Here is a 10,559-nt window from a genome sequence, read left to right on the forward strand (position 1 = left end):
AGTGGTAGAGTACTAACCTTCAGCTGAAGAGCTCAGGGACAGTGCCCAGGACCAGAGTTCAAGCCCCACGACCAACAAGAAAGAAAGGAAGGAAGAAAGGAAGGAAGGAAGGTAGGAAGGAAGGAAGGAAGAAAGATTAATGTGTTGAAGCAATGGATGCTGTGAAGTAGATTATCCAAGCAGGAATCATAAGGAGGTTGCAGACATCATAAATAAGGAATGTCTCAAAGGGTTTCTTCAGTATGTTATACCTAGATAAGAAAGAAAAAGTGAGCGTAAATATATCAACGAGAATTATCAAATTGCAATGCAAAATAAAAGAATGGGAAAAGAATATCTAAATATTGTTGGACAGCAGCAAAGATACACAATGGAAATAGAAGGAAGAAGAAGAGGAGGACAAACACACAAATGATACAAAAGTATCATTTTAGTAATAACAGCTAAGAATTTTACAGTTTCAATAACTCAACATAAGTCATAAATCTAAGAAGTTCAGAGAACATCAAGTAGGTTAAATACTAAAAATGAACAATCAGAATTCTATACATTGCCTTATCTTATTCAGACCACAGGAAACAAGTGAATGAACAATTTAAACAAATAAAGAAAAACATGCTGACCTATGGAGATGAAGGGATAGAATTTTTTCAGACTTCTCATCAGAAGTGATATAACCATGAAGAAAATTTTACTAACATTTTTAGTATTGATTTAAAAAGAAAATATCCACCTAAAATTCTTTGTCTAGTGAAATTGCTCCAAAAAGAAGGAAAAAACTTTTCAAACAAGCTACTAGTAAGTAAATGTATCACTAGCAGAATTGCATTGTCACAAAATTTAAAAGAAATTCTTTCGAGAGAAGGCATAGACATAATTGGGACATTTGTTATCAATTTTCTTGTTTTTTGTTTTCTGGTACTGGGCTTTGAACTCCCAGCCTCATGCTTACTCAGATGTCACTCTACCTCTTGACCCATGTGAGCTGTGCCTCCAGCCTAGCTTTTTGCTGGTTATTTTGGAGGTGAAGTCTCGTGGACTTTTCTTTCCATACTGGCTTCAAGCTGTGATCTTATGGATCTTAGCTTCCTGGGTAGCTAGGATTACAATTGTGAGGCACTGATGTATGGTGGGATTTACATTTTTTTTGTCAGTCCTAGGGCTTGAAATCAGGGGCCTGGGCACTGTCCCTGAGCTTCTTTTGCTTAAGGCTAGCACTCACTCACTTGAGCCACAGCTCCATTTTTGGCTTTTTCTGTGTATATGGTACTGAAGAATTGAACCTAGGGCTTCATGTTAGGCAAGCACTCTAAGCTACTTTCCCAGTCGATGGATCTACATTTTTTAAAAAGAAAAAGACTATCACTAGAACGTGAATAAACAAAGGACATACGATTATCTTTTCTTTTTCTTAAGTGTTTTAATAATACCAAAAAGTTTAAAATAATAACAACAGTAAATTAGGTAATGGAAATAGAAAGCAACGTGATGTGCATAACAGCAATATGCAAGAGTTTGAAGGGAGAAAACTAAAGTTCTCTGTACTATCTATGTAGGCATAAATGAAGTCAGAGTAAACCACTTAAGCATTAAAAAATACAAGTGAAGGGCTGGGAAGGTGACTCAGTGGTAGAGCGCTTGCCTTGCATGCCTGAGGCCCTGGGTTCAATTCCTCAGCACCACATAAGCAAAAAGAAAAAAGCTGGAAGTGGCGCTTTGGCTCAAGTGGTAGAGCGCTAGCCTTGAGCTGAAGAGCTGAGGGACAGCACCCAGGCCCAGAGTTCAGGCCCCACGACTGGACACACACACACACACAAATACAAGTGAAATATAATTGTTATTTTAAAACAAGAAAAAAATGGAGTCATACAATATGCTCTATCAGAGCTAGAGAAGAGAGCTGGGTGTGGTGGTTCACGCCTAAATCCTAGCTACTTGGGAGCTGAGATCTGAAGACTGTAGTCTAAACCAGCCTGGGCAGGAAAGTCCGTGAGACTCTTATTTCCAATTAACCAGAAAAAAATTAGAAGTGGAGCTGGGGTTCAAGTGGTAGGTAGAATGCTAGCCTTGAGCAAAAAAGCCCAGGGATAGCATCCAGGTCCTGGGTTCAAGCCCTAGAAGCAGCATCAAAACAAACAAACAAGCTAGGTGCTGGTGGCTCATGCCTGTAATCCTAGCTACTCAGGAGGCTGAGATCTGAGGATCACAGTTCAAAGCTAGCTCATGCAGGAAAGTCTGTGAGATTCTTATCTCCAATAAACCACTAGAACACTGGAAGTGGCACTGTGGCTCAAGCGGTAGAGCACTCGCCTTGAGCTGAAGAGCTGAGGGACAGTGTCCAGGCCCAGAGTTCAAGCCCCACGACCAACAACAACAACAACAAAACAACGAACTAACAAACAACAAACTAGAGATGAGAGTGGCACCACTGACTCACACCTATAATCTTAGCTGTTCAGGAGGCTGAGAGCTGAGGATTATGGTTTAAAATTAGACAGGGCATGAATGCCAGTGAGACTTAGCTCAAAAGTCAAAAGTGGAGCTGTGCTTCATGTGGTAGAGCACTTGTCTTGAACACAAAAGCTCAGGGACAGTGCCCATGTCTGTGTTCAAGCAAGAGGGGGTAGATTGAAAAAGAAGAAGATGATTTTTTTTAATGGTACCAAATAGACAACAAATAGATACCAGTTCACATGTGCTGATAATAACTTTAATTGTGAATGATCTATGTGCAATAATAATATTATAAAGTTACTTTTTTAATTTTGAAAAAAGAAGGCCAGGCACTAGTGCCTTATGTCTATAATCCTAACTACTCAGGAGGCTGTGATCTGAGAATTGCAGTTTGAAGAACATTAACTTGTGTGCACACAGCCCATAGCCAGGGAGGCTTAGCCTGAGGCACAATGAGGAAGCCTAGAAATCAAGAAACAATCAGCAATCAGGGAGGTTTGGAACACACAGCAAGTGTCCAAAGGCACACTATCTCCAGAAGTAGAAATTGAGAGGTAGTGGTATTGACTCAGGCTCAGCTGTTGGTGGTTATACTCTGTCCTGTAAGGGTGGTTTCACTGCCCAAAGGACATTTCAGGAAATAAAAGTCTTGTCTCCACTGAAGACCTCAGATTGCAGGAGTTGCTGGCATGATTAATGTATGTTAGCTTCTTGCAAGCAGCCTGATACAAGCAAGCCTAGAGAATGAACCATATCCCAGGACTTAGAAAGCAAAGAACCATTAGGACACAGCTACAAGAAGTGAATATGAAAAGGAAAGGAATTAGATACAGGAAAGTGGAAAACTCAAAACAGCAACAGGCACTAAGGGAGTGAAGGGCTAGGGCAGAGGTGGGGGCAGTGACCATGCTCTTCCTGGATAGAGCAAAACCCAGTGCCTGAGAACCACTATAGAAACAGCACCAGTCTCATGCTGGCAGGGTACTCTACATCTAGAAGCTATCTAGTGGCTCTGGATGACAAACTGCTGGGAAGGGTCTGAGAGAACTGAGATCTGTAGGCAGAGCACCTGAGCCCCTCATTTCTCAAACACCACTCAGAACTCAGAGTCTTACTTTTTTTCCCTCCCACTGTCAGGTACATTAAGGGGACACCCATGGGTAGACACTTTGCTGCCCCAAAAGCACAAACAGGGGACCTATGTAGCAAGTGGGAGTTTGACTAGTACAGTACACAAGGAAGGGATGCTGCTAACCTGGAAACAGCACTGAAGTAGACAACTGACCCTTGACCAGATCAGTTCTCAAAACATAGAGAGCAACAACACAAATCCAAGGAATTACAAAAGACACTAACTAGATATCCTCTCACTCTCTGAGTGATGGTAGGAGGCCAGGCCTGGTTCTCTAGGCATATGCCAGAAAGTTTGGCTACTGTTATATCTATCCCTGGTCCAGTAAGGAGAAACTACACTTCAACTCTCTCACTATATGATTCTACCTGAGGATTTTGAATGCTTTAAATGAAAGACTACAGGTGATTAAGATGTCCAATCAGCAAATTGGCCTCAAAATGCATAAACCTTGATGTGAAACCTAAGATATATGAAAAAAAATCCAAAGCAGAATGGCATCTCTAGAGCTTGAGAACCTCACAGTAATAGATGCTAAAGATAGTGAAGAGAAGAAAGCCCCCAAAACTCAGAAATATAATTATAAGAATGAACAACAAAATGAAAGATAACATATACTAAAAGGCTAAATGAACTAAAACAGAATACAATAAATAGATGAATGAAGAAAAACAATGCAGGCTATGAAAGAAGACTTCAACAGAGATATAGAAACCCTGAAAAAGAATTAAGCTAAATTCTAAAAATAAAAATAAAAACAAAACCTCTGTGGAAAATGTCTCCTGAAGAGTAGATCAAATTGACGACAAAATATTAGGGTCAATGGTAAAGTATTAGAACAGTCAGATGAAGAAAGAAAGAATGAATGAAAGAAATAAAGGAAGGAAGGAAGGAGTGGAACATATAAAACCTATGACATACCATTAAGAGACCAAACCTAAAAACCATAGGCAAAGAAGGAGAAGAGGTGCAAGTGAAAAGGGTAGAAAACATATTCAATAAAGTAATAAGAAAATAATCTAAAATCTTGAAGGGGGAAAAACACACAAGGTTTTTAAAGCACTCAACACACAAGAATGGAAAATAACCACCCAAAGAGACGTTACAGTTAAAAGTGTGCAGAACAAGGGAAGAATACTGAACAATAAGAGAGAAACACTACTCAGGTATAATGGCAAACCCATCACAATACCAGCAGATTTCTCAACGGAAGCCTTAAGAGCAAGGACAGAATGGAATAATGCATTTCAAGCCTGAAAGTAAGCAAATCCAATATCAGATTACTCTGCCCAGTAAACTATTATTTGTAACTAAAATTCAAAAAGATGTCATACCGTAATTAGCAAAACTTAAAGCAATTTATGATCACTTCAGAAGATATTATTTTTGTCAGTCATGGGGCTTAAACTCTGGGCCTGAGCACTATCCCTTCAGCTCAATGCAAGAGCTCTACTAATTGAGCCACAGCACCATTTCCTATCTACTGCTGCTTAATTGGAGATAAGCATCTCACGGACTTTCCTTGCCCTGACTGGCTTTGAACCATGAAGAACAAGATAAAGGTAATTATAAAAGCAGAGGTGAAAATAAATTGCACCAGATGAGTAGATAAGCAAATGAGAACAGGAAAGCAATAACTTTAAAGGGCAAGCATTACTATATACCTTTCAAGAATAACACTGAATGTAAATGTGTTTTTCAACCAAAAGACATAGAATGATAAAAATGGATTACAACACAGAACTTGACCATTTGCTGTCTATAAGAAATTCATCTTATTTATAAAACATAACAATGACTTACAGTAACAATAAAATAGTAGAAAAAGATGTACCGAGCAAGTGGATCCTCAAAACAAGCAGAAGTAGCTGTACCTTCATCTGATAACATAGACTACAAACCAAAATTAGTTAAAAGAGATAAAGTCTCTTCATATTAATAAACAGAATAATTCATCAGGAAGAACTAACAATTAACATATATGCACCCAATTTTGGTGCCCCAAAATTTCATTGAAGAAGCGCTATCAGACTTAAAAACACAGTAGACACCAATATAATGATACTAGGGAACTTAATAGCTGATTCTCACCAATAGATACATTGTCTGAATTAAAAATTAGCAAAGGCCAAATGCTGTGGCTTACAGTGGTAGGGTGCTAGCCTTGAGCAATAGGAGCTCAGGGACAACATCCAATCCCTAAGTTCAAGCCCTATAACTGACAAAAAAAATCAGCAAAGGAACTTCAAAATTAAATGATACCACAGACTTGATAGACATCTAGAGTCTTATCCAGCAGTGTCACAATACTCATTCTCAAAAGTCCATGGAACATTTTCCAAAGTAGATCATATTTAGCACATAATGCAAGCTTCAACAAATACAGGAAAATTGAAATAACTGAAGACTTCTACTTTCTTAAAAAGGAAAACATAATCTTCCCACTCAAACAAGTGATCTTAATTCTAGACACTTACCTAGTTAAACATATATGGGTATAGACATAGATATCTATCTACATATATATCTTTACACAAAAGCTTGTACAGAAAGATTTCTGTCTAAACTGAATGCAAGCCAGCTGTTTGTTCCTCAGTTAGAGGATAGACCAATAAACTCTAGAACATTTATCTAGGGGAATATTTCTCAGTATTTTGTTGTTGGTGGTGGTCGTGGGGCTTGAACTCTGGGCCTGAGCACTGTCCCTCCAGCTCAAGGCAAGAGCTCTATCACTTGGGACACTGCCACCTCCTATTTTCTGCTGGTTAACTGGAGATATAAGTCTCATGGACTTTCCTTGCCCAGATTGGCTTTGAACCACAATCCTCAGATTTCAGCCTCCTGAGTAGCTAGGATTACAGGTCTGAACCACCAGCAACTGGATTACTCAGTAATTTTTTAAAAATCATTTAGCTATGGCTAGAGGTATGGTTCAAAGATGCTTGTCTAGCAAGCCCAAAGTACTGAGTTCAAATCCTGATTGCTATGAAAAATGAATCAGCAAAGTATTGATCTAAAAGAATATACAGTAAAACAAATATTTAATGTGTATTAGGAAATAAAGTACAAGAGTCTAAAAATGTTGCATAGACTTTGATTCCAACTCTGAAATTTGGGAGCAGAAATACAATAGAGATGTACGAGGGCACAGTCCCTCATGCCTGTAATCTTAGCTACTCAGAAGGCTGAGATCTGAGGATCATGATTCAAAGCCAGCTAGAGAAGGAAAGTATATGACACTCCTACTATTAGAAAAATAAGAAAAGTCAAAAGTGGAGCTGTGGCTTAAGTGGTAGAGTGCTAGCCTTGAGTAAAAAAGCTCAAGGAGGGAGTTCCAGGAAGATGGCAGAGAAGAAGCTGGAGGCTAAACAAGCTCTCGCATAGAAAGCAGTTTTAGTGTTCCAATGAACAGTCCTAGGCCAGAGAATTACACCAAGTGTGCCAGCACAGTACAGAGAGTTTGGCCAGAGAGGGAAAATCTAGGCAAGGAGACAGATCTGAGCACTTGCCAGCAGCTGTGGCTGCGGCTGTGGCAGCGGCAGCTGTAGCCACCATACCTGCAACACAGAAAGTCCAGGACAATGGCGCCAGATGCAGTGGGTGAGTGGATTCTACTCAACACCAGCAAGAACTGACAAGGAGCAGATATCTTCATCCTGCAGATCGCAGACCAGAGATGACCCAGGAACCAAGACTCCAGCGTGAGTAGAACCCTGACATCCTCACTCCTTCTCAGGGAGCAGAGGAGAGAAGGCCACTCCTCCCTCCCCACCCCCACTACCGGAGAGCTCCATCTTTGATACTGACAAAGGCCCAGCTGAGCAGCTAGCTCCAATTCAGGCCTTGGAAGAAAACAAAAAGAGTCATTTAGCACGTCACAGGAACCTAACCTGACCTGCCAGGCTCAGCTCCACCCAAGGGAAAGTCACTCAGTCCAGGCAGAGAAAGCTCCGCCCCACCCCACTGGCTTTCTTCACTGGGTAAACAGAGCCAGAGGCTGCCCCTCCCTACAGTAGCCTAGACAATCAATTGAAATTCAGAAAACATAAACCCTGAGAATGGATCTAGGCTGGGCTCTGTGAGTGTCTCACAAGCTAGCCCCTTGGGGAAAAGCTACTGTTTGCTGAAAGGCCTCAACTCTACTCAAAAAGTAGCCTCATCAAAGCATCTCCAAACTAGAGGAAACAGCCATCTCCTTCTTTTGTGAAACTCAAAGCAGATCTCCCTTCCACTGAACTAGCCTGGGAGGAGGATCACAAAATCCTGGGTAATGCAGAGCATTTTTCTGCCTGCTCAAACAAACTGACTTAAGAAACCAATCAAGCCACAGGAAAACCAAACACCACAAGCAGACCAGAGACTCCACCAAGAGACTGGTTACAGACACAAGGGAGATACAGGATCTTTCCATCCACCCCCACCCCCCCAAAAATAAACAAAGAACTCTTTTTTTTTGTACCTTTTTTAAAATTTTTAATTGAAAAAATGTTTTCTATTAATCTTTTTTTTCTTCCTCTTATAATGTTTATTTTGGGTGTATGTGTGTGGGTGCTTTTTTTAAATTTTTACTGACCTTTCGGCCTCTTTCTTTCTTTCTCATTCTTTTCTCTTTTTCTTCTCTTTCATTCTTTTTTGCGTGCTTAATTGCTATTCTGTTCATCCTCAGCTATACTCATCGTCAATTATTAGACCTTATCCCCCATTGTATACACACTTAATCCAGAAATTTATTACTCAATTCAAAAACTCTTAGGCTTAAATTCCTTAATAGCAGTATTATGTCTTTATACTTATATAATATTTTAAGTATTTTTATTGTTTAGTTTTTCATGTTTCCTTTCTATCCCTCCCCTCCTCTCATCTTATCCCCATTCTTCTCTCAATATTACTTTTAAAAAATTGCATAATTTTTAAGTGTTTCATTTTTAAATTTAAATTTTTATTCTTCCATTTTTTCTTGTCTCTTTTTTTCTCTTCTCTCTCTCCTATCATTCTGTCCAATCCATTTCCCTCTTTGAGATTATGAGTTGGTTAATTTCACTCTCCTTTTACCTTTCCACATCCCTCTATTCCTATTTTTCCCCACATTTCTCCCTAAACCTAATAATTTCTGGTTTGCCAAATTCCTCTTTGCTGTTCATAGCCAATTATTACATAGTTGTTTGATGTTGAATAGATTGTATCTGTTGAACTAGATTGTATCTGCAGACTTTTGACTGTGCAACTACAGGACTTTGGTTGATGCTTGCCTTAAAATAATGTTCTAGCACAAAACTGGTGTTACTTTCATACCAAATGAGCAGAACAAGCTGGAAAAACACAAGAAAAATGGCAAGTCTGGGTATCTCAACTCCCACTCATGATAATCAGTGACACAACAGATAATGAATAATCCAGAGGAGAGTACCCATAAAGCTCTACAAACACTACTGGTAAACATGGTGAATGAAAAGATTGAAAACTTGCAAAGGACTCAGTGTGAGTGTAATAGGGAGAGAGGAGGCAAACTAAAGATCAATACAGGAATCTCATGAGCATGAGGAAGCTACTCAAAGATTGATACAGGAATTGTGTGAGCAGGCTGAGAACAGACAAAGAGAACTGCAGGAATTGCGTGAACGTGAGGAAGCTAATAAAGAGTAATACAGGAACTGCGAGAGTGGGATGAGAATAGACAAAAATCAATAGAGGCATTCATGGAATCCATAAGCAGACAGCTGAAACAAGTCAGGGAGATCACAAAGGGAATGCTGAATGGAGACCAACAGAAGGAATGGGAGTCCAAGGAAACCATAACCAATCAACTAAGTGATTTGAGAATAAACACTGAATACCAAATTAAGGAAGTAAAGAAGTTCATACAAGATCTAAAACAAAGCTCCAACAAAGAATTTGAAGCCATCAAAGCCGACCAATTAGAAGGAAAAGAAAAAACAAAGTAGAAAGTTTGACAGTAGGTTAGACCATGCAGAAGATCGAATCTTGGGGATTGAAGACAGCCTAGATATTATAGAGAAAGAACATACAGCTATCCAAGACAAATCCAAGAAATATGATAGATCTATTCAACATCTGGAAGACACTATCAGAAGGCCTAATCTGAGGATAATGGGTGTAGAGGAGCACCTAGAGACAGAAGTTAACAGTCTAGGAAATTTGTTTAACAGGATCCTAGCAGAGAACTCCCCAAACATGCAAAAAGATAAGCCTATTCAGATACAAGAAGCTTTTAGAACCCCAGACCAGAAAAGGACATTCCACCGTCACATTATAATCCACACAGGATCAATTCAGACCAAGGAAAAGATCTTTAAAGCTGTCAAGGAGAAAAGATCAACCACCTAAAAGGGAAACCAATTAGAATCACCTCAGATTTCTCAGCAGACACAATTAAATCAAGAAGAGCCTGGAATGATACATGCCATGCCCTAAAACCAAACAACTATCAACCAAGAATACTGTACCCAGCTAAACTCTCCTTCATAACCGAAGGTCAAATAAAAACCTTCCATAGCAAAGAAAAACAGAAACAATATATCTCCACCAAACCAGCCCTACAAAAGATACTTAAAGATGTCCTATACATAGAAAACCAACAGGACCACAATAAAGGCCAAGAAACCTCACCCAAACTGAGAATCCAAAACCATAGGAAGAACTCAGTTGCCACAGCCCCCAAGAAGGTGGATCCCAAATACCTCTCAGTCCTATCTCTCAACATTAACAGACTTAACTCCCCAATTAAGCAACATAGACTGTCTAGTTGGATTAAAAAGCAAGATCCTTCTATCTGCTGCCTTCAGGAGTCACACCTTGCCCATAAAAACAAACACATTTTGAAAGTAAAAGGCTAGAACAAAATCTACCAAGCAAATGGCCCCCATAAACAGGCAGGAGTTGCAATCCTAGTATCAGATAAAATAGACTTCAAATTAAAATTAGTGAGAAGAGATAAAGAAGGTCGTTACATACT

The sequence above is a fragment of the Dipodomys spectabilis genome, unplaced genomic scaffold (genome assembly GCF_019054845.1).
Source record: "Dipodomys spectabilis isolate Male_0828 unplaced genomic scaffold, ASM1905484v1 ptg000363l, whole genome shotgun sequence".
Lineage (NCBI taxonomy): Eukaryota > Metazoa > Chordata > Mammalia > Rodentia > Heteromyidae > Dipodomys > Dipodomys spectabilis.